At 38.9% G+C, this 20,652-nt stretch overlaps 1 long non-coding RNA gene across 1 annotated transcript; it reads right to left on the reverse strand.

Annotated features, from left to right (window-relative positions):
• Positions 1-17,569: 17,569 nt before the first annotated feature.
• Positions 17,570-20,044, reverse strand: LOC148184515 (uncharacterized). The gene is made up of 3 exons (XR_015772434.1): positions 19,919-20,044; positions 19,014-19,183; positions 17,570-17,680 (listed from the first exon to the last, which is right to left on the reverse strand). It is a non-coding gene; the product is annotated as an uncharacterized LOC148184515 (long non-coding RNA).
• Positions 20,045-20,652: the final 608 nt, after the last annotated feature.

Raw genomic sequence — 20,652 nt, forward strand, 5'->3', positions numbered from 1 at the left:
GGAATTTATTATTCATAAGTTTCTAAGCAAATTAATAGTTTTGGGATGTTATTTTGTTCAGGATATCTTAAGTCTCAAGTCCGAGCCGGGCTACCCACTTCTCAGTTATTAGATTTTGGTGGTTTCACAGGTCCTTTTATTCGACTCGCATGTGTCCAGCCTTTTTTCCGCTGTTCGAACTGCAGAGTCAGTTGTTAGTAAGACTTGATACGGCCCCTCCCACTTCGGTGTTAGGGGATTTTCTTTCCAACTTCTTATCAGCACCCACTCTCCGGGTTGTACCTGGTGCAATATAAAATCTAATGGTGGTTTTTGAGCTAGCATCCCTTTTTCTCACAATGCTTTTTTAAACTTCATTAATTTTATCAAATACTCATTGATGTATTGATCACTCACATTTGGATGTGTTTGAACTTCTTCTATATTATAGGGCATACCGTATAGCATCTCAAAAGGGGAAATTCCCAAATCTGCCCTTGGCTGGGTTCGAATATTCAGAAGGGCTAGTGGAATACACTTGACCCATGATAGTTTTGTTTCCATTACTAGCTTAGTATGTTGCTTCTTTATTTCTCCATTCATCTTTTCCACCTTTCCACTTTCCCTGAACTTTGAGGGTGCTAAGGGGTGTGTTGTTCCTACTTTATTCTTAATGCTTCTGGTATTAACAAAAAAATTCCTCAACTCAATTTTTGACTCTGATTCTATCATCACATTTTTAATAACCCTCACTTCAAAGGGTTCCCCCTTTGCCCCTACTACCATAGTAGTTTCTTTGGATATACTACATCCTTTAGGTAAAAACTGAATTGTTGATCTCTCAGCTCCAGTATCTACCAAGAATGTTATTTCTTGGTGCTGGGGACCCACTTTTAACTTTATCAAGGGCTCTTTCTGATGTTCTCGGGTCCCCATAATAAAGAGCCCCTTACCCCCCCTAATCTTCTTTAAACATCTTTTTATCCTGGATTCTTACCCTACATTCTTTCTTAAAGTGTCCTTTTTTTTTTCCACAGTCCCACATCTGGCACGTCTAAATCCTCCTCCTCGGGGTTCGGAGGGGGAGGGACCCGTGGAGGAGGTGGTGGTACAAATGGAGGGGGAATTATCAAAGTATTTTCTTTCCGAGGTTTCTTTTTCTTTCCCTTCCCCTCCTCCGAATTCTCTGTCAGCTTAAACATAAAAACCTCGGGATTTACTACCCAGATCTCTGCATAAGCACTTTCCTCTGAACTAAAGGGGATCTTTTTGTTTACCCAGGAATTTAACTTTTGTCTAACCCAATCTTCGGTTGATCTAAATATAGGCTAAAATACCTTCTTTGAAATTTCCTTTCCTCCTCATACTTCTACACAATAATGAATCATTTTCACCTTATCTTTATTTTCTGTTCCCAGGAAATACTGCCGATTTTCTAACATATAACCTAACGGACTATCTCTAGGTACCGGTGGGAGTTTAATAGATACAGGGGGCTTGCTTTTCCCCTGCCCCATTCTTCCGGAGTGCCTTCCAAATCACACAGTCTCTTTCGCTTCCCCTTGTTCATGGCCCACGCCCTCGCGGGCTAATGGGAGACGCACTAATTAAGGGTCCGCTCTCACTTGGGGAATCTGGCTGCCAGTTCCCCTCTCACACACACACCACATCGCCGCACTCCGGGATCCCGACCCCGACCGAACGGTTCCCCGTTATACTCACGCGTCCCACGTCCCGCATCTTCATCTGGACTCTGTGCACAGATTTTAAGGGGTCGACCGGTCTCCCTTTTGCTTATTTCTTTAATTTTAGGTTCGTCAGTGCAACCGAGGCAGAAACCGGCCCCCCCCAGGCCGCTAAATAATAGCGGGGCGCCCCCCCGGTAGTGCCGAGAATCTGTCCTACAGATTGCATCCGAGTCACGGGCACCAAATTGTTATGAACGCACTCAAGAGAGTGATATGGTAAAAATTTTATTAATTACAGCAAGCAAGCAATAAGCAAAAATCAGCGCTGGGCGGCAGGGGAGTCTCTACTCCTTCGGCTGCCGCACGTCCGATTTCCGTGTCTTCCCTTTTAAGTGGTCCAACTTCCGGGTTACGTGTCCTTTCTCGGGTGTCTCTGCGCATGTGCCTCCGGTCACTGGTGGTCGCTTTTTTCCTTCTGGTGGTCGTAGGATGAAGATCAGGAGTCTTCCTCTTTTGACCTTTCCTCACTGTTCTCCTTTTAAGGCTTATCTGAGTGGCTTAACTTTCTGGAATTCAAGAGAGCTTGCAAGGCTGTTCTCATAATTATACAGACGTCAGCAGCAGCCTTCAACCTCATCTCTATTACACAAAGCATAGTTTTGCAAAGCATCGTATCTTACATGTTTAGGCGAACAAAAGGGTCTCTATTTATTACAAAGCTAAACTTACTTTTGTCAACTCTTCTTGAGAATTAAATAGGACATAGAGAAGTTCTGGTCCGTTTAGCAAAAAAATGATCTTTTTAGCCTGAAACAGGAAGTTTTGTTTTGGGACACTCATTTGAGAAAAACTAAAGCTCATAAAACTGCACTATGAAGAAACATCCTTTTATTCAGATTACAAGGCCTGGGGAGACCTCACGTCAATGCCTCATATTAATGGAATGCCTCTTGACATGTAGGTAAATATTTTACAGAAGGTGAAATAGCTTCAAAAAAGGATCCCCACTCTAGAAAACTCCATCAGCTCCTAGCAAAAATACTTGGTAGAAGCCAGGTGCAGTTTTCTTTCTGCCTTGATTGGAACAGAGAAGCAATGAACCTTCAGCTCCACTGTTTGAAATCCCTCAGGAGGACCCCAGGCCCTTGCTCAATGTTTTGGTTTAGACAAAGAGAGTCAACTTTACAAGCACAGAGAAAAAGCACCCATCTGAGAGCTGTATATTTATGGCACTCTGTTCAGGACCATAAAATGTGTCTCCTGAAGAGCAAGGAACTCAGTTCAACTTTTCCATATCTGGAGTGAATGCACATGCCACATTATTCAATGAAGGAGAAGATTATGTTCTGCTGGGAAAAAATAAACTATTCATGCATTTAACCAGAATAAAAAATTCAAAATCTCCCTTAGAAGGCATTTCTGTTACTTGATAAAAAGAGCAATTGTTCATATACTCTGATACTCTACTAAGAAGAAATAAGAACAATGTCCAGGAAAATGAGGCATAATTAGAGCACCTTTGGAGTTTGAAAATCCTTAATTTGAAGAAATTTGTTGATTGACATAGTCATTAGTATTCTCAAGGCCATGTTCCTTGAACTAGAACATCAAGCAGGTCAAAACATGATCAATCAAAATTGCTGTAAAATACAAAAAGCATACACTCAAGCAGAAGAACAAATGCAAAAATAGAATAAAGAGATGAAAGAAAAAAAACAATCCACACTAAACTTTGAATGTGAATTTTTATGTGAATGTCAACAACATACCTATAGAAGGCAGTTTCCTCCTTCTCCTCCCTATTTCCTCCTCTGAAATGATGATGAAATTTCACAGGTTCAGCACAAGCTTCCACAGTCCACTTACCTTCTACCTTTGCCTATGTGTACCATTTGAGCTTTTGCAAACAGTTAGCTGATGCAGGGAATGAAACTGAAAATCCAGTTTACATCAAAAGCTATTTTCAGCAAGATCAGCTCTTGACATGGCTTTTTGCAACACTGTACACCAAGTAACATGCTGACTGAAGAGAGGGGACAGGACCAGAGAAAACTGCACCAGTCAGTTGTAGCTACCCTGAGAAGTTTCCTGTATCGGTTTCGTATGGCCTGGTTTTTGGTAGCAGGGAGACCATAAAGATGCTTCCAGTGAGAAGCTGCTGGAAGCTTCCACCATGTCCAGTAGAGTCAAATCCTGATGGTTCTGAAGAAGGACATGCTGCTGGACAAAGCTGGGCCAATGAGAGAGGTTGGTAACACCTCTGTGATGGCATTTAAGAAAATCAAAACAAAGGCACAAGGTTTCAGCTTCTAGTCAGAGGGGAGGAGGAGGAGATGAGAACATGTGAGGAAAACAACATGGAGACACCAAGGTCAATGAAGAAGGAAGGGCAAGAGGTGCTCCAGGCCCTGGAGCTGAGATTCCTCTGCAGCCATGGTGAGACCATGGTGAAGCAGCTGTGCCCCTGCAGTCCCTGGGGATCCAAGGGGAATGCAGAGATCCATCTGCAGCCCATGGCAAACCATGGGGGATGCAGAGATCCACCCACAGCCCATGGGGAACCACAGGGGATGCAGAGATCCACCCACAGCCCATGGGGAACCACAGGGGATGCAGAGATCCACCCACAGCCTGTGGGGAACCATGGGAGATGCAGAGATTCACCTGCAGCCCATGGGGATCCATGGAGTTGCAGAGATCCATCCACAGCCCTGGGGGAGGTGCCCACACTGGAGCAGGTGGATGCCTGGAGGAGGCTGTGATCCAGTGGAACACCCAGTGGAAGACCCAGTGGGAAGACCCAGCCTGTCTGTGGAAGACTACACCCCATGGGAAGAGAGCCACATCACAGCAGTTTTGGGAGGACTGTCTGCCCATGGGAGGGACTCACGTTTGCAGCAGGCGATGTTTGGCTGCTGCTCGTGAGAGTGGACCCACGCCAGGGAAGTTCACAGAGAACTGTCTCCTGTGGGAGGGACCCCACAGCCTCATGGGAAGGACTCCTCTCCTAGAGCAGCCAAAGAAAATCTTGGTGATGAACGGACCAAAACTCCCATGCCTGTATTTTCTCTGCACTGTTGGGAAAGACAGAGGGGTTGGCTGGTGTTTTAAGAGCTTCTTTTACTTCTCATTATCCTCCTCTGATTCTGTTAGTAATAAATTTCACTTTGCAACTAAAGCTGAGCCTATTTTGCCTTTGAAATATTTATCCCAGTCCTTGTCTCACTCATGAACCCTTTGTTAGTTTTTTTTTTCCCTTCTCCCTCCTCTACCCAGCTGTGGCAGGGGAGGGTGAGAGAGCAACTCTCATGGGTGCCTGGTATTGGGCCAGTGTCAAATTATGACATTTCCCAAGTCCAAATGTCATCATGCATACACTGATTAGAGCCAAGCAGTCTACCTACCCCTTGCACAAGAGCATAACCCATATGGTCTACAATATAAACCTTCTACTGAAGTACAGAATATGTCACTTCACATCAGAAGTCCTAAAAAACACTAGCTGAGCTGTACTGCTGAAACATGTGATGTGATGACAAAGTAACTCGTCACCAAGGGAGGTTTTAGAAAACAGGTGGCCACAAAACATGATGCAATTGTCTCAGTTACTTCCTTAACACACAGGTAATCAAAACAGCTGGAACCTTGAGACAGGTAGGCTGCCAAGTGGGAAAGGACACAAACTACCCAGGAAGGAATGATCCTCACAAGGTAAACATCAGTCTCGATTTTTCAGATAGTCTGGGAATAGATCTGTGTGCTCCAGTTTATGAGGGCACAGAGCCTCAAGACAAGCCTCCTTGCAGCCTGAAATAACAAATGTCACTGTCTCACCTAAACAGGCACCAGCAGTGAGCTTCCCACTTCAATGATCCATAGAAGCAAACATTGTTAAGACCATCCCTCAATTGTCTTGCTGCCTACAGAGGAGTGGCGACACTATCCAATAAATTGTTCTAAACACCATTTATGAAGAGAAAATTTCCGAAGAAATATTGCAGGAGAAAAGAGGCATAGTTACTTGTTGTACAAGCATTTGATCATAAGTTCAGAAACTAAATTTCTTTAGTAGCATATGCCCCATTAAATTCTTCACATTTTAAAATTAAGTATTGTCCTATGGCCTTATTACATTTTAAGAAAGTAATGTAGCATTCCTAATTCTTCAGAAATAAATGAGTGTGGAGACCTGTACACTTGTATTCATTCTTTTACCTCTGTGATATTCAGCTATAGATTTAGTCAATTTATCCACATTATCCTGAATTATTTTTTAACAGTAAAGATAGTGTATTGGCATCAAGCTTCACATTGTGAGCACAAAGAATAAAACTTTTTATGTGGCTGTTTTCAGCTTTCTCTAATTATTCTCTGTGGTTACTTTCTCATTTACATCCAGATGTAACTGATAGAAAAGTTTGTGCTTCATAACTTCATCCATTCATTAGTTAAATGTAAAAAGATTTGCTAAATCTCATTGTGATATCTGTCTCAAGATCATAGCAAATAATAGATATCTGAGTAAAAGTCTTTTAATTGTATGTAATTAGAAATACTCAGTTAGATATCTGAGGCCTTCTATATTTATTATTTTTGAAAGCTAAAAATTGCTTTTGGGCTGTACATATTCTTTCAGTTCTAGGACTGTACATCAGGTTGACTGGTGCAACTTTTTTTTTCTTGGAGTCTTTTAAGATATGGGGGTACTTGAGGAGTTTGGGAAGTAAGTGTGTGGGGTTCAACACAACAGGTGAACAAGAAAATAAATGTGGTAGGTACATAAGCCAAGTGGACAGCAGAAACTGATGATTTGGTTTAAATTTAAAATTTGCCTCACTTTTTTTTTTTTTCCTAAGCAACTGTGCTTTTATAGCAGAAGCTTGAGTTCTAGATAATTTCTGACAAGAAGCATCCCCTCATCTCTCTCAACTGTATGCTGACCACTGCTATAAGTAATGACAAAATTTGTTTGCAATGACAAAAATTGTTTGTCATTTGCACATGACAAAAATTGTTGCAACACTCAGAGTTGGGGGTAAGTAACTAGAGATAAGGCTCCTGTAGACTCCCCTAGCTATTCTCTCTATAGCTGGAAGCAAGCTGCCTGTCCTACTAAAGTGCATGCCTTTGTTCTGAAACGCATTCCCCCTTTCTGACTTGTTGCAAATGTCATGAGCTTCCCTCAATGCTGTGGGCTGGAGATGTCCCCTGACTACCTGTTTGTTTCTCCATAGCACACCTTCAGCTCCATGTGTTCTGTTGCTGCTGTCTGCCAGGCTGTGAGCTCTGCTTCAATCATACAGAAGATTCGATCTCCATCATGCAGAGATTTCCTTCAACAGTCGGAGTAGGAATGGGGGAAGTGAAACAAAAAGCAATGACAGATTTCCTTTGAAAGGCATGAAGTTCATTCAGCTGAAGTTACAGTGAAACGATGGCCTAGACAATGTGATTACACAATGTCCAGGCTGGCAGAAAATACAATGGATGAATTGTTGGAGAAAGAAACAACAAATATCCTATATGGCTACAGCCAAAATCTGTGCTTTGAGATTAAGGAAGCAAAGTCTCCCACAGACCCTGGAGGACCAGATGGAGTCTGACTCTCTTCTGTTGGTGTCATAGTTTAACTTTGATATTCTAGTTCAACAGCATTTCCTTGGTAAAAGTATATGATCTTTCAAAAAACAGGTATGATTACGTATCTGTAATCATACCTGTGATAACTCCCCTCTTCCCCCTGTATAGGTTCCAGATCATGTATATATCTTCCAAATACTACTTTACATCTCATATGCATTAGAGATTTCCTCTTTCTGAATTAGATCATTACTACTCAGTGCTCTATTCTGTATTGAGGAAATGAAAAACCACTCCTGAGTATTTGAAAAAACATAAACATGACCACTTGTAGTTTAAGCAAAACCAAGTAGAAGGGTTTGTTGTAAACAATTATTTTGTAGTGAATCAAGAGCCATCTGCATATGCAGACTACAGACTACTGGGTTATAATAAGAGTTCCACTAATGCTGATGGAAGGCAGCATAATCAGATATGAACACTTTGTCCCCTTGCACATGCAAGACTTATGGCTGGCAATTCTTTCTGTGTATTATATAAAGTTCACGGTATATGTTGCATAAAATTTAGTAACACACACTCAATGAATGAATAAAAAAATTTCTACATTTTAAATATATACCATGGCAAAGAGTTATAATCCAAGAATATGTTGACAGAAAAAAAAATGGGAAAGACTGAAAGAGATAAGACAGTCCAGAGACAAGTAAAAACACAAAAAAAAGTAAAAACAAGCAAGGGAGATCTTGCATGCTTTTTGTTTTACATCAAAGACACTAATTTTGTCTCTGTAGTTTATATCAATATTCTCTGATGCTTGTTCAGAAGTGCTCAGATCTAACACCATCTTTTTCATCCCAAAATTACAGCAAATTACGGTAAGTAATAAGTTTACACCACCACTGTTTACTCTGTCACAGCAGCACATTATTTTATTTCTTCTCCAAAATGAACCATAAGCACTTTTCTCCATTCAAATAGAATAGTCTTGACACTATGCTAGAGATCATTAAAAACACCTTACTCAAACTACCTTTTGATCTGAAAAGACATTTACATTTTTGTATTGATAAAGCTTATTTCAACTTCAATGAACAAATCTCTTCTCAAATGACCATTTGATATATTTGTCAATTCTGATTTAATCCTGCTACTGACAGCTCCCAAAGGAAGTGACTGGGGATGAGTCCATTCAATGTTTCTCTTAATCTTGATGTTTCAGTACTTGGAATTACAGTTTCTGTCTAAATGAGAATTTTAAACATAGCCATCGTCATCATTTTCAAAAGCATCAGCCAGCCAAACTCCTTGAATTAGCTTATTTGTTGACCTCCCCAAGTCTTCCCAGTCTGAAATTATTATATTTATTTGCATGTTACTTACTGACACTTTTTTAAATTATGTGAAAATCCTTCTTCCTGGAAATGTCTGGTTGATTTTCATCATAGTTCAAGAAATGTTCTTGGTTATAGGACAATTAACTTTATGTGCAAGCTTCATTATATTCTACAAAACCAAAATGCCATCTGCTTCAGTTTAGAATACTTCTGCCACTATGCTTTCTTCTGTCTTTTACCAAGGAGCTTCAGGAAGAAAAAGTAATTTTTGAGCACTACAACTAGAACAGACTTTTTAAGAAATCGCAGCCAAGCCTTAAAGAGGCATAAACTGATGACAAATTGCATGCATAAAAATACAGGCGAAATGCTGATTATTGTACAACAGGAGCAGTTCTTACTGAGGCTTAAAAGTAGTGGGTGAGCAAAATCATATACAGAGGTGTATTTTTACTTCAAGAATCACTAAAACAGTAAAATCAAAGATAAAATTATTTTACTTTAATTATATGTTGTTAGCCAGATTTCACTGTTCTATGTTAGAAAATACCCCCATAATTAAATGAATAAAAACTACCATATTTCTCCTTGGACCATTTTTTTTTTTTAGCTGAAATAAAAAACTAAAATCTTTGACTGTTATCAAAACCAGACTTTCTTGAATGAGAATAAAAGAAGATATTTAAAGACTGAACTACTTAAAAGCGCTTCAGTTTTGAGGAGGTTCACAGTGACAATAATAAAAGAGTTTGCCTGTATTGAGGCAATGGAAGATTACATTTCCTGATTAAATTAGTGTGTGATTCTTTTAGAGAAAGTGTAACCCTTAGTAGGTATGTAGCAATCAAACAACAGCTAGTACAAACCTGGGCCAGATTCAGGGAAAAGAGAGGTCCTTGGTGTAGGCATTCAAAGAGGAATTTTCTACTCAGCCTGAAAACACCATTTAGCAGGCAGCTTACCTTGCAGTCAAATGCCACCAAGTGCCACGGGCTGTGCATTTGATAGGCATCACTCAAAAGGGCTCTGTGCATCACACGTTCATTTTGATGGCACTGAGGTGCTCAGCATCCCCAGTCAGACTGCACCATAACCCTCCTGGTGTTCCTCTGTCTTCCAGGGTAGATTTCAGCACTGCTAAGAACCAGCTCCCTTCCCTAAGGGCAGCCAGTCCTAGCAAGACAGCTAGCTCCAAGCAAGACAGCTGGGGGACAGCCTTGCAGGGAGTTCCAGGAGCCAGTGAGGGATCAGCAGGTAGGACACTCTGCTGTGGCACAGATACTGCTACAGGTTCTCCTCCTCCAGTGCTCCCCACCGCTGCCAAAGCCCCTGTTCAACAGCTGAGATTCAGGGGCTGGCAGGAACATGAAAGGGATTTAATATCACAAGGCTCTTCTTTTGGTCTGCATTTCAAGGTCTGTAATTAATTAAACTGTCACTAGATGAAATGCTTATGTAATGGCTGGAGTATTCAGAGGTGCTGGACTTACCCGGAGTGCCTTCAACACCTTGGGGCATGGGCTCAGCACCTTCCCCTGCTAAAGGGGATTCTTCTGCTTCCCATCATATGGCTGAAAAATGTTTCTATCACAGGAAACACATGAGTTGAGAGCTACTGATAACACTTTAAAACTTTAAATTTGAAATTAAATAAAAAAATTGATACCAGATGCTGTTTCAATAACTGTTATTGAACCAAGTACATAAATGGCATTTAGAGTATTTTCAGTCACTCCCCAGTGACCACATGGCCACAGATTCATGCCCCTTTTCAGTCTGCCTTTGTCACCTAATTAATCTTTAATTATTCTGTAACAAATGTGAAAGCTACTTCAGAGGGAGTGGAGAGACCCCCTCTGGGATGGGATGGAACCTGATGTGGTGCAAGTGCCATCCAAGTTTAGGATTTCATCCCACTTTGGACATTGAGAGGATATAATTTCACTGTTTCTCATTCATCAGCCAACTCAGGTCAGGGTCAATCCCTAAGACACATCTCTGTATCTGCTCTAATTTTAAACTTAGAAAGTGCAATTTAGTTGTGATGTTGGTATCAGTAACTCTTACCTTGAGCATGCAGTATCTGTTATGTATTTTAAGTAGCATACTGAAGAGACAAAGGCAGATTTGTTTTAGCTTTTTTCCTTAAAAAAATATATATATACTGAAGTGTCTGTACAAGCATAGCTATCAAAACAATGAAAAAAATTCACAAAACCAGATAGGAACAAAAATAAAAGTATTTTTGAACCTAGGACAGAAATAATTCTATTAAAAGAACAAAGCTCAGAAGAGTCTCATGACAAACCTGAGAAATAGGGAAGAATAGAGAGAGGGGGAATGTAAGACCTGAGAAGATAAAAATTATGAGAAGCTAGAAGCATAAAAACATATGCAAACTGCTCACTGTAGTACTGAATTTGATAGATAGATGAGCAGGTGCTTATGTGCAAGAGTATATAAATTCCTTGCTTCTACAAAATAAACAATTGAGGCAAAATCTCAAACAACAACTGGATTGTAAACAAAGAGTGAACATAGTTGAAGCAAAAACAGGAGAAAAAGACATGAGTCTCACCCTAAGGAACAATTTTCTCAAGTCTCAACTTTTCTTACTAAGAGGAAAACATTTAATTCAGGGTGGCTTGGGCAGACACAGCAAGAAGGGAATAAAAAAAATAGAAAAAAAAAGAGAAAGAAATAAATAATTAGGCACACCAAGAAATACTGAGATACACAACAATTTTTTTCCCAACAATAGTTTTCCTGCCTTTCTCACTATATCCTCTTTGACGGGTGTCATATTCAACATGAGGCATCCAGAACTTCAATATGCTATGCCAAGCAAACTTTGAACATCTGACACAGACTTCTGTATTTTTTCCTCCTTAAAATAAATGAAAGCTCTCAAAAGCTCCTGCACCTCAATTCTTCAAAATGTATTTATCATTATCACTATAACTCTGGAATTGTCAACTACAATTAGATAACTAAAGCTTTACTTTGCTAATTACCAGATTACAGGAATGTCCTTGGAAGCATTTAAGTAGGTATGCTAGGATTAACTGTAGCATTCAACTGTTTGAAATAATGCACTTTAATCTTTACAAGGAGGAATCAAGGCATTGTTTCTAAGGCCATCTCAATTTTGTATTGACTGCAACAAAAAGAACTCCTTGCCACATTCTGTATTCAGCATTCTCTCATATTTCTAAGTGTTTTGAATTCACTTAACACTGTCACCATCTAACCTACTATACCAAGCATGAAAGATGAATAAGATTCAACAGCTGAGTTGCCATAATCAGATAACAGAAAAAAATTGCACAGACCACGTTAAAACATTCACACTTCTTGATCTACAGTCGTATGACTGTTGTTCATCATCTTGCATATTTCTGTCAAGAAGCAATGTGCATTCAAAGGCCAGAAAACCAACCTAGGCTGCATCAAAAGCAGAGTGGCCAGTAGGCTGAGAGGTGATTCTGCCTCTCTACTCTGCCCTTTCAAGGTCTAGAACAAGTTGTCCCTGCCCATGGCAGGTTTGGAACTACGTGATCTGTAAGGTCCTTTCCAACCCAAACCATTCTATGATCGTCAGTAAAATTCAGTTACTAGGAATACTGATTTTCTGACTATGGCTGTCAAAAACAAGGGCCTGGACTCTTCTGGATGTTAAAAGAAGTAGCCAAACCTTTATTCGATGACAAAAATACCAACAGGAGTAGGAAGACAGGGTAGCCTGGATCCCTGCAACTCACAACCCGACGAGGAAGGAGCCCCCCAACACAGCTGTGCACAAGGTTATATACCGCTCGATCCCCAGGGGAGGGTACAACTCAGGGTCCAATGAGGGATCAGGGGAGGAGGAGTGAAGGAGGGCAGTTGCACTACTGGGAACCAATAGGGACATGTCATGGGCGGGACGGCAGCTAGGGAACCAATCACAAACCGAACTAGGGGTGAGGAGCATGGAAGGTTCTGGAAGGAAGGGTCGGGTTTACAATGATGGATAGGGGATTAGGGCAGGCCGGGGTGACGGGCAGGGAAGGTTCGAGAATAAGGGGAGGGGTTTACATAACTGACAACTGGGGTAAGGGGAGGGGTTTACATAAGTGACAACTGGGATTAAAACCAACACAGTTAATAGGGGAGAACAAGAACATACCAACAGACTAACAATTAAAATCATAACAATATAAATACTTATAACAATGGCCTTTTACTAAATGTATGATTTACCTCAACGAGTGGTAAAACTTCCACACAAAAATAACCAAAACAACAAATCTTAAAAAAAACCCAAACATATAGTAGCTTCCAGCAAGGATCAAGAACATGTTTTTAAATTTGCAACTACACAGATTTTTAGTGTCACTGGAGAATGAGGACCTCTCCCTCTGTCTTACAGGTCAGCAGTCAAAATGAGCTTATCTAAGCAATGAGTGAATGTTGTTTCTCTCATTAAAGTATTCCATACTTTATACAGTGCACTATAAATTCTTGTTGCATTCTGAGCTTTTTTGCCAAAACTTTATTGCAGTATATAGAGTGCAAGCACATTGCAGTGTATAGGAATAATGTAAGCACTTTTACAAACAACTGGAATACTTTTAGTCATGTCCCACCTAAAAGAAGAAATAGCTCAGAAAAATAAAACTAGCGTGGGCTGCTGATCTGTTTTTGAAGAAGATGTCTTTAAAATCTGTTTCTGATGGCTTCTAGAATGAAAGGATGCAGTGAGTAAACACGTGAGTGTCCAGTGTAATAACAAAACACACTAGGATTCTAAACCTGGTAGAAAATTACACACAAAAAGCACATTACTTATTATAATGCCATTAAATTCTCATCTGTTTAAAATAGTACCATACACTGTAGTTCCAGGAATTTCTCTTCAGTTTCGAAGACAAATACAAACAAGGGAACTACAGTTTTAAAATGTGTTCCCAGTGTCTACTACACATGGACCAACTAGCTACGAGTGCCTTGGATCCTAACCTGCTGGTAGTAAGTGGTGTCCAAACACAGCCTTGCTGTAGGGATGTTTACGATCAGGCATGTAACATTGTTTGGAGCTGAAATTCAGAAGAGACACAATTCATGAGTATCTGCGGGAGATGAATTTATCCCAAGCAGGCCGACCCTTTTTCCAATGTGGATTTGTGTCATAAATACAGGAAACAAGATGGTGTGCCAGTTTTGGACATCAAAAGGAATTGAGACAGAAGAAATTTCTTTACAGAGAGGGATATTAAGCATTGGAATGGACTGCTCAGGGAAGTGGAGGAATGATCATCCCTGGAGGTGTTCAACAAATGATTGGAAGCGTCAACTAGTGCCATAGCCCAGTTGACAACACAGTGATCAGTCAAGCATTGGACTCAATGATCTCAGAGATCTTTTCCAACCTAAAGGCTTCTGTTATTCTATGACTAGGATATTCTGCTAGGTCATTAGACAAAACTGAGGTTCAGAAATGAATCTGCTTAGCCAGAAAGCATAACTGCACCCTACATAAAGCACAGCACAAAGTGGAAAAAAGTCAAAACAATTCCAATTTTATTTTCCAATTTATTATTTTCTAATAAAATACATCTGTAATAGGATTTGGTGAGAACTCTGAGAAGGGCAGATTTGGTATGATTTTAAGATATATGTTACTTTTGGATGTCTTTGAAAGAGAAGGCTTTTTCTTAGTATGCATCAGTGATTTCTGATATACACAAATTTAACCCACCACTGATTCACTGCAGATATGTAAATTTGTTAGCTTAACAGAGCTTGCTGAATTGAAAAACAGAGCCTGATTTAAAAATATGTTTATTGGAAGACTGTCATAAAGGTCAATTTATGTTCCAGGAGAGTTGAGATCACCTTACTTCCCAAAATAAAATAGCTACCACCACCCATCTACTCTCTCTTGTCACTGAATCCTGCATGCTTGCATGTCAGTATATCAGTGAAGTTATCTAGAGATAATGAGAGAGAACCTGAAAAAAGGAGGTTTTCTTTCCTGCAGAGCTATGCCCCAGGGCACTTAGTGGTATCTGTGAAAGAAAACTAATGATTTGTCATTATCATTCAAAAAGTTAATCTTGCATTGCATAAAGGATTTTTGTTTCAATTTAAGCCTGATTTGAATATTCATGGATAGCTGGGGTTTATATAAACGTGACTAGTTTAGATATGTCTACACTGTTTTCCAGATACAGACCCAAATCTGCACACAAGTCGAAGTTCATCCATGCCAGAAGTACATGGACTTTGGGTAAGACTCAACCATTGCTAAAGGACAGCAAACTACACACCACTGTTCAGTATGACCCCAAGCACATTCCTTCCTGCTCTCTAATCAGTGCCTACTGACAGTAAAACTGCTACTTCAAACTGTGAAAAACAGTGCATATTTCCAACAAGGCAATTTTTTGTGCCTGTAGCTCATGCTCTAAACGTATTCTATAGACAGCATTTTCCCTCTAGGTCTATAAAGAAGAAAAGCGATAAAAAAAAAAACAAACCACAGTATAAACTTAGCATTAGGGATGATATTCACATTCCCTATCTCATCTTTTCCAATAAGAACTACAGCTGATGAGTGTACCTGTTCATTCAGATAATATTCACATGCACACACATAAAAAATGGCAAAAGATATTGCAGATAGGTAACACCAAGAGAGAAATAAACAAATGTACAGTTTAGAAACCTTCAGTAGCTTCTGTTCTAAGAGGGAAAATTTAGCAAACACTGAACAAAGGCTTTATCTGAATAAGAAACATAAAAGTGCTACTTGATAGCCCTTCTGTTCTCAGTAGAAATCTTCTGGAGAAATGTTTGCTCAGTTCCCAGAGAAATTCAGCCCTTTTGTGAGAGATCTCCCTTTTGTACTTTGCTTCCTTTTTTAAATGCCCAGAATTTTAATTTTTGTGAACTACAGAGGATTTCTGTTTAGGACTAAATGTGGACAGTCATACTGTGAATCAGATAAGCTGCATACTTGGCAGACAAAGAATTGGGAAGTGTGATGCTTCTGGCTTCAGTTGACTTCAGGTTGCCATTATAGGATCCTGTCTCTTTTGGAAAGTTTCTCTTCTGAAAATCTCAAAATGTGGATTATTTGAGTGTTCACAATGTTACACAGTATGTGTTTTAGGAAAATCTTTAGATAGTAAAAACCTTCTCCTTTATTGTGGTATCAACTTAGCATGTTGTAAAAAAAAAAAAAAAAAAAAAAGTACTTGAAAAGAGATTCATTAAGAAAAAAAAAAAAAAAAGAAAAAAGAAGAAGTGAAATAAAGGCAGCTGAAAGAGCTGAAAGGTCATGTTGTGATCTAACCCCAGCTGGCAATTCAGCTACAGAGCCACTCACTCATTCCTTCCCCAACAGCAGAATGGGGGAGTGAATCAGAGGAATACAAGTGAGAAAACTTGTGGCTCAAGATAAAAACAGTTTAATAGGGAAAGCAAAAGCCATGCACACAAAGATTCATTCACCACTTTCCATTGGCAAGCAGATGTTCAGCCATCCCTAGGATGGCTGGTGAGATGGGGTGAGGTGCAGAAAAGGCCTTGCTACTGTATAAGCACTGCTCATCAGTAACCAAAACATCTGTGTATTATCAGTACTGTTTTCAGCAAATCTGAAACACAGTCCCATACCAGCTACTGTGAAAAAAAACAACTTTATTGCAGTCAAAACCAGCATACTCATCACTCATTCAGCCAATAGGATAAAACTAAGTGTCTCATGGACTACAAAATATTCCTTGTTACAATCCCAAATAGAGATGCCCTTCCCTTGCAAGGTTTGCTGTTTCTCCAGTAATAACACCTGTACTGCTTCTACCTCAGACATCACACATGCTTTGAGGATCTGTTAAATAGTGCAAAGGTCTTCATGGGCAATGGATGGGCCATTTTTCTTTTCCTACTTGGAAGGAAATACATGATTCACAGGGTTTCAGTGGGCAGAGCTACTTCTGCAGTACACAACAGCTGGAAAAATTAGTGCACTCTCATGAGAACTGCCTAAGAACTGTTTTTCACTGTTCAAGGATGAGGCTACAAAGGAGTTGTAGAAATAGTGATGAATTATGCACTGATAAAACTGATATGATGATGCAGGCGGTTTGTCCCATGCCTATATAGAATCATCATAGAATGGGTTGAGTTGGAAGAGAATTTTAAAAGGACATCTAGTCCAACCTCCCTTATCAAGATTAAATGAAACAGTGATATGCAGCGTATAATTTATTTTCCAACCACTCTAGTCACAGATTTCTGTCAGTGTCTTTGCAATCCAGATTTATTCTCTTATTTTCCTATTCCTAAATTCAATTAATTTACTGCATGGAGTTCATGGTCTCTGTGTGAAATAAGAACTATTTAATTATTATTTTTAAAAATGTAATTAACACCTGCACTGCCCCTGGCTTGATGCATCATACTAGTGAAGCTCCACTATCCTCAAGAGTGTATAACTGAGAGAAGAAAATGACCCAATGTAATTTAGAATTAATAAGCTTTGTCTTTACAATTTTATAGGAATCTTGAAATAATTTTATGAAACTCTCAAGCATGTTTAAAAGAAGTGTGTATAAATACAACTATAACTGAAATTTTATTTCTGGTTTGAAAATCCCAAGACAGTTCAAATGTAGAAATGAGCACACCACTTTTACAGTAAAGCTGGACAAAATTTTTCATAAACCTAGAAAAGACACCTCTGTAAGAAGCTTTGCCTTAAAAGGAAAGCAGTTTTTGTAGTTGATACACTAGCTACAAATCAAGGAGATCTGTAACCATGAAGCCCCTAAAGATCTACAATCAAATCCTTTGCAGAAGTCCTAGAGGATTAAAAAAACATGAACAGCGGTTTTCAGGTCAGTCATACTTGGAATCTAATTTACAACAATGCCAATGCATAGAAGTGCTTAAACATTTGTTTTCATCAAAATTACTGTGTTCACAGAGCTGTCTTCTGCCTCAGATGCTCACCTGCTATCTGTACTGTGTGCCAGAGACTGCAACTCTCATTCTTCCCAAGCCAAGTCCAAACATGCTGTCTGTACAAAGGGCAAGGTTTGCTCTCTCCTAAAAGAAGGAAGAGTAATAAAGGTCATCAGGGAATGCCTCTGACTTTTCCAGTGCACCCTAAGTAGCCTTTTCTACCTACTCAGCTTTATCCTTGGAATCAAAAAGAACCTGGCATGGGGCAGAAAAAAAATAGAAAAAAGAATAGTTAAATGTAGCCCTCTTCCTGGGTTATTTCGGGTGAGCCACTTTGTGTTTCACTGGACTTAACAGTACCCACGAGGCTGATGTAAGGACAAACACATTAAATGTTGCCAAGCATGGGAATAGGATCCACATGGAGAGATCACCTTTCCCTCAGACAGCCCTGAGTCAAACTCAGAAATATAAGCAAACTTAATACTCAGAATTAATAAATAAAATAATCAGACCCAATATCCTCTAAGTAGAATGTTTAACATTTTTATCTGAAACACAATGTTCCAGCAAATAACTAAGCAACCCTTAGCAGTATGTTTTCTAAAGCCCTACCACTGTGAGATACAAATTATTGTTCTTCTTATACGAGTTATTTAAAAACCAAATGAAATTATTTTTTTCTTATAAAACATGGTCTTAGTGGTGCTAACTCTAATTTGTGGGTAAATCAATCAAAATTCAATAATTACAGTTAATTAATTCTGACACTAGATATTTAAATGCTACAATACAATTAAGTATTGGTTCCAGTAACTCTCACAACCAAAAGAAGGTAAAACACACTACAGAGGAAACTGGATCAACAAAAAATGAAAATACGCCTTTCATTCCCCCTGGTATTTCTGAGGTTTACAAAACCAGAAATAAAATTCATAGATCAGCCAGGTAAGTTAGGGCAAGTTGCTATCAGTTATTGTTGGAGAAATTTATATTACCTCTGTAGATTTTTCACTATGGATATGCTGTGCGCATTCTTCTCTTCATTAATAATTTTTAAATTAAATTTATATTGTAAGGTAAAATTCAATTAGAGTAAGTTATCTTTGTTTAATCCTCCCACAACTTACCAAGACGAGAAGTATTTGGAAATATATTGCCAATTGCTGAATAACATCTAAAATGAAAAACTACTTGTTATTCTTTTTCACTTTGAAATCCACAGTTTATACACCAATACATTTTAGGATACTTCCACTTTTAAAAATATATATGTATGTGCTTTGCCTCTGGAAGTATTACCCAAGTTGTAATATAACCCTGATGAATCTTTTGTGGAAATGCCTTGCAGAACAAATCTGCTGTTAAAAAGTCACACTCAGAAGTTCATCTTTGAACTCTGGTGTGACACAATCTCAGCTGAAAAAGCCACTTTAACTCTATTATTACCAGTGTCAAATAAAATTTATGTACTTACAGGATTAAAAAGATAAAAGATGACTTGGCACAGGAGCTCCTCTAATTCATCCCACTGGATGCTTCTAATGAAGTGTAAACCACTGGATGAAAATTATTCCCATGCAGAACTACAGCATGCATATTGCTTTAGGCACCAAAAAAACAGTAAGATTATGATGCACAGTCTGCCTGAAAAAGAAAACAAGGGAAAAATAAGTATTCCACAGATTCTTGGCATGAAAAACCTGAGTCTTTATAATCACTCTTATGGCAACAGGCAATAATTTCCTTATTAATCTCCTTAATATTAAGGCTCAGATGGCTTAATATTGGCCTCAGATGGCCTCTGAACTCTCCTGCCTGATATTTTCCACTTCTCCAAACAAAATATTTGCAGACTGGAAAACAGCCCTTCCATATGCAAAGAACTAGAAATGTTTGCAAATTGTTCTATGTTAAAACAGTGCTTTCCTTCACACATGAAGATAATTATCCAAGACCACCTCTCCCTGAACCAACATACTTCTTTTTAATTAAAGTACTAGGGGATTCTAAGTTCTAAGTATGCATCATTTCAATGAATATTTAAATAGTTCTGTATTCTGTTACATAAATGTTGAATTTGGATGAATTAAAAACTAGTTGAATTATCATTCTCAGTAAGCATCAAAACTGAATTTTCTCTTTAACAGGAAGAGTATGGTACAATAAGCTTGGATATATTCCCATAATGTGGAAATTCTAGGGTACATTTGTTTCTGCTGTCTTAGATGGTATTGCTCTACCAGTATGAGTATGTATTCTTAAAATTTAGGAGAGTGAATATGCACATTCATTCAGATGATTCTCTACGGTTAGGTATGTCCAATACACACAGACTGAGGTCTCTGCCTCTGTGCTGATGAGGACAGGGGCATATCTTACCTGCCTTCTGCAAAGTTGTAATGTGATCAAATGATGGCATAGTTCCTTCCACTTCAGTTCTGGTTTTGGTTGTGATGGCTCTGTAGTTAGTAAAAGTGCTGAAGATTGTCTTATGGCTTTTGCAACCTTTTTCATCTTCCTTATTTCTGCTCCGTCACTGGGAGTAGGAGTCCTGTCATTAGCAAAAAAACCAAAACCTTTAGCTTTCATTTAAGAGACAGAAGAATGAAATGGCAAAAGACTAATAAAAGCTGTTTAAAGGGTTTTGGAAATACAAATAGCACTTTTAGTTACATAGCTTTCTTCACTTTTTTTTTCATTGAAGCCCTATTTTCCCCTTCTAAAGTAATACATAACAACTAAAGGAAAAAAAAAATGCTCAATGTAAAAGGATGCTGTCAGACTTTCTAAAGTTTACTGAAGTTTGCTCATAAATAAATGGAGCAGAATTTAACTTGATTGCTTTCCTCCACCAGGGAAGGCTTATGCTGTTTGTTACTTATTTTATGCTGCCTTATCTTCAGGTTTTATCTTCAAAATGACAAACATATTTCCAAATTAAAAAAAAAAAAAATTAAAAAAAATGATGAAACCAAGTTTCTGTCAACTACCCAAAAAAAAAACCCCAAACAAACTACAAACCCCCCCCATCCAGGAAAACCATAAAACACATAATTTGGATGAGAAAAAGTCTACACTCTGTCACCATACCCACAAGAAACAGAAAGCATTCT

Source organism: Pseudopodoces humilis, chromosome 4 (genome assembly GCF_049639895.1).
Source record: "Pseudopodoces humilis isolate 2021_Gansu_Grassland_sample_001 chromosome 4, ASM4963989v1, whole genome shotgun sequence".
NCBI lineage: Eukaryota > Metazoa > Chordata > Aves > Passeriformes > Paridae > Pseudopodoces > Pseudopodoces humilis.